Below are 5407 nucleotides of genomic sequence, written 5' to 3' on the forward strand. Positions count from 1 at the left end.
AGACGGCTGAAATATTTGGTTCCCTCTTGGTAACTTTTGCAAAAAAAGAACAAATGTCTCCAAATTCACAGGACTTATTGTCCATGATGAGAGGAATAAACACAGTTAAGGACTTTTCTGTAAATTATATTTGTCCCATGTTTTAGAGGGGGAACCGATTATTTCAGACTGCTGAAATATTTGGTTCCCCCTGGTAACTTTTGCAATTTGCAGTTGCACCACAACTGCTTCCACCCACCTCGATCATCATCATCATATGAAATAACTTTTTGTCACAACATAAAATAGTGGCTGGTAAAATATTTGAGTGGCTGGTAAAAATTTTGTATTTTGTATTTTGCAAAATTTTTAATTTCCACCCCTGGTCAGCACCCAGTCAGTTTCACTCCAATCAACACCTGCACTCAATTGTTAGGAGAGTGAGAACAATTAGCAAGCAATCCAGCTTACATCATATCTCAGCTTTAAAAGCTCAACTCCACACTCTCTATTTCTATATTGAGAAAGTTCCTTCAACTACATAATAGAAGTCCAGTCATTTTTGTTTTTTAACCCTTTTTTGAAGGCGTAATTATGTTCGGCTCAGTGGTTCCTGTGAGCCTCCCCCTGTTGATTTGGGCCCTCTGGGGCTGCATGTAAAGCCAACAGTTCTTAATTAGGGTTTTTAAATGGACAGTGGTTTTAAATTCGATTGCCAAATTGGAGCAGTGGTCAAGTCCAGTTTTTATCATCTCAGGTAGCTGGCAAAAGCAAAGGCAGTTCTCGCACAGCAGCACTTTGAAACAGTAATTCATGCTTTCATCACATCTCAGCTTGATTACTGTGAGGCTCTTTACATTAAAGTCAACCAGTCCTTCCTCAAATGTCTTCATTTGGTCCAGAATGCAGAAGGCTTCAAGCTGGTGTTTGTAAGAGGGAGCACATCACACCCACTCTGGCTTCCCTCCACTAGCTGCCTTTCCTTTTTGAAGTTCATTTTAAGATTCTTTGATTTGTTTAGAAAAGTCTACATGCCCCATCCTACCTCTCTGAGCTGCTTCACCCTGACTCTCCTGCTCGGTGCCCCTCAGATCAGCTGATCAGCTGCTCCTGGAAAAAGAAGAGAGGAAAGAGCTTTTTGTGTTGCTGCTCCAAGATAATAGAACGAGCTTCCATTTTATATCAGACGAGCCCCTTCACTGCCCACTTTTAAAACTCTTCTATAAACACACTTTTATTCCTTGGTTTTTGGCACAGCCTGAGACTTGCTGTTGTTTATTTTACTTATTGTTTTTGCTGATCCTATAGTTGTTTTTTTTACCTGTTTGTTTTTGATTTTTACATGTACAGCACTTGCACCTGTGGTTGTTTTTTATAAGTATTTTAAAATTAAAGTTTAAGTCATAGTAAAAGTAGTAGTTTTTTCCCTGCTGAAATTTGCAAGTGAGGGTAGACATTTCTTACATTAAAAAAGGAGGATATTAAGTGTAACAATAATGACAAAACTAGAAACAAAAAATCCTTAAACTACCAAACAAAGCCTTCATGCTGCTGTCTATTCTTTGTAAAATTCTGCTTAGGCTCATGTTTTGTCTTTTATGTGACTTTCTGTTTCTGCACAGTCTGAAAGACATTTTCAAATGAAGTAGAAAATAAAATTGACCAGAACGGAGGCATGGGTCACCTGTGTAAGGCCTGAGTGAAATCTGATGAGCTGGGTGTTATACTTAAAGAAGGTTAGCCTCGTTTTGTTATGATTCATTCATAGCTTTTGTTGTTGTTTTGTTTTTTTTTTCTTTACATTTCTATAGTGATAACTGTTGACATTTTGCAGCAACATTTTTTTCCCCAGGAACTTAGATCAACACAGAGATGCAGATTTAATGTTGTGGAAAGAGACTGTAGAATATTCACAACGTTAGCTGTAGAAAATATAGTCAATGCTTTAACCAAAACCCTTTGTATTAGGATGTAATGTATAATATGTTTAATAAAGGCCTAGCATTCCTTGAAGGAATGTATATCGCCCGCCATCTTTCAGTTTTAAACTATGATCATCTCATGATGAGAAATTAGTTACAGCTATTTTTGTCAAACCCTGAAAATAATGTGATGAGTTATAGTCATTTTTAAGTTAGCTATGGCCAATTAGCTAATCTCTTGAACCTGTATGACTCCAAAAGTTAATTACTTTCTGAGACTTTCATTAGAATCCATCCAGTGGTGCGCGAGTTATTTTTTTTAACAGTTAAATAGGGTTACCTCCAACAGTTAATGCCAAAATTTTAATCTAAGATTGTGCTAAATCTGTTTGTGCTCAGAGAATGTGTTGTGAATGACTCTCAGCCAACCCCATAAAAATATTTTGTTTAATTTATGTAAAAATGACTAAATTATAGCCATTTTGGTGTTTGCTAATGGTGATTATCCGTGGAAATTGTAAAGTGTGTTGACTGCAAAATGTAATCAATTGTAGACGATCATCTAATGATTACTTTCTGCAAGCTTCATTGAAATCCACTCAGTGATTTATGAGATATTTGTTAACAGACAGACACACAAACACAGAAACGCATGAACACACACAAACATGAGCAAAAATATTATCACCTGCCTTTCACTGTTTGGCAGCTGGCAATAAAGTAACAGCCAGTTTATGAAATTAGGAAAAAATCAAAAATCCTACTGGATGGATGGATGGATGGATGGATGGATGGATGGATGGATGGATGGATGGATGGATGGATGGATGGATGGATGGATGCTTGTGAGCACAAATAGCATCATATTTCTACCAGAATAACCATGTAATGTGAAAGTTTAAAAAGAACATCATTCAGATAAGCTACAAGCAAATTTTTGAGACTGGAGTCATTTTAGGATGGCAGCACTTTAAGTTGGTTTTGGCTTTGCTTGGATTAGCCGTTTCTCAAAACTGAGGTCGTTCAAAGAGCCATCTGCTAGAGGTAAGATATTGATCGTTCATAACCTTTCACTGTCCCACTTCAAAAGATCTGGTCACTTTGAGGAGAAACACAACGTTAACAAGACAGACTCCTGTACATTGATCTACAAGGTCCTGTTGTTTACACTAAAATGTAAAGAAAACAGCTTTGCTCATGACAGTTTTTGTTACTTGTGTAAAAGATGTGCACAAGGAGGTTTTCTTTTCCTGTCGAATGAGTTTAAGAATCAAAATTACCAAAATACTCAGCGCCCGTGCAGCAGAAATCCTTCTATTGAAGTATTACAGCTGTTTAAGGCTTTTTAATAAATATGTACCAACCTGACCTCCTTATGGCTCCTCCCACAATAACACACTAACCGATTAACAGAGAACACTACAGAAAAATGAAAAAAAAATTCTCCACTAGTCATGTTTCCAGCAACATTTCTTGATGTGCATTTTGAGGTTCTGCTTTAGAAAATCCTACTCTATAAGTAGGGGAAAAGCTTAATTTTGAAACAAAGTTACATGATCACTGAGTAATTTTTCCTCTTTTGAAAAAAGTGTTGTGGCATGATAGGGAGATGTAAGTACTTGTTTTTTGTAAACAATTTCTGACAAATGAATTATTACTCCCATGACTGATCAGTGGTCAGCCGTTTCAGCTCCCTGATATTTGATTTGACAGGTTTGGGATTTCCTGATGTCCCCCCTTCAGATCTCAGTTTCATTCCTCAAAGCTTAGTTTCAGGTTGTCACCTGGAGATGACACTACAGACTCTTGTTTCATGTCTCCAGACTGATAAATGAAAAAGAAGCTGACACACACTTTCTGTGCAGGGAAAAAAAAAGGTTTGCTTCAAATCTGGTTAGATAGAGATGTGGCTGTAGAGACATTCAGCCCACAAATGCAACAGAAAGGCACAGAAAATGAGATCTTCCTGACATTGACAAGTAGAAAGTCATTTGATTAACAATTTTAGCTCAAAAGTCAGACTCGGGGAGAGAAGCTGAACTATTTCGCTGAAACACTGAGCGAATAGGAAGGCATTAAGCTCACACTGATGCTCCAAAATCTTACAGAACATTTGATTATTTCCATCCATCCATCATGGAGCTGTGATGGATGGATGGAAGGATGGATGTGAATATGCCCAAATGATTTACACTGTGCATAAAATTTTCTAACACTGCAGCTTTGACATCATAAGTGCAAAATAATAATAATGAGCATCAAGAATTTTATCTTCAGCATAAAAAAACGGTCCTTTTATAATAAATATATCATACAAGTTCTGGAGAAAAGGTTTAATTAAGACATTAAAATGAATAGTGGAGTGGCGTGACGTCAAGTGGGCGCAGGCTTAGTCTACACAAAGAAACATGTGGGAAAGGGAGAGAAATATCAGCCCTCTGCTAACTTTCTGAAAACCACGATTTAAAACAAAAATGATATCACATGAAAACTCCTTTTTCCTCTGGTGCCTACAGCTGTGATGATAATGTTCATTGTTTTAATTAATGCCAGATCACAGGTGAGGTGTGCATGTAATTATAGAAGTGATTCAGATTTTTCTATTTTGAAGTGAGGTCCTTTGGAAAGGCTACAACCAGTTAATATCTTACCTGCTGCAGATCGCTCTTTGAATGACCCCAGTTTGGAAAAACAGTTTAATTCTGAGCACGTTGATAAGACTGACCAAAGCAGATTGCTGCCACCTTAAAACAACTCCAAACTCAAATACTTCTGTGTGATTCATGTAAGCTCTATTTTTTAACGCTTACATTTGTATTTCACACTTGTTTACATAGAAGCCTATCTTTGTTTGGAAGTGCAAATAGCAAAAACAATTCAGTTCAGTTTATTTACATAGCATCAATTCACAACAAAAGTCCTCTCACAGTAAGGATAAATAAGTCCAAATCCAATGCAGTTTCAAATTAAAATTTAAATCCAATTACAGTCAGTTCAGTTCGTATTATAATAAAAAACGTTCACATGCAGTGCATTCTGAAATACCAATTAGTAAAAGTTATTTATCTAAGGAAACCTGCAGATTGCATTGAATCTTCACTTTGTCACAATCCCTCATTCTGAGCAGCTGCCTGCAGGACTCGGGAAATTCTGGCAGGAATCTTCTCATATTTCTAACAGAACAACCATATAATGCAAAACTGACCGCAGTCTAATGGTATTTAAAATGCTGTTTGCATGAACCAATACGATATTTCTGAGATTGGAGTGGGTTTAACCCTTTTTGGTCTTGGCTCTGTGGTGATTGGTGGTTTTGTGTGTGTGAGTGCTTCCTGGTGGGCGTCTCCTGAGCAGGTGACTGACGCCTCATCACCACTCCTCTCACACCTGTGACGGATCAGGCTGATCAGAGTTGGAGGAGTATTTAAGGCTGCAGTGTGAACCAGACCAGCGCTGGAGCATTGTTTACCATTCGGTAAAGTGCAGAGCCTGTGAGAGACTTAGCT

The sequence above is a fragment of the Kryptolebias marmoratus genome, linkage group LG16 (genome assembly GCF_001649575.2).
Source record: "Kryptolebias marmoratus isolate JLee-2015 linkage group LG16, ASM164957v2, whole genome shotgun sequence".
In the NCBI taxonomy this organism is placed as follows: Eukaryota; Metazoa; Chordata; class Actinopteri; order Cyprinodontiformes; family Rivulidae; genus Kryptolebias; species Kryptolebias marmoratus.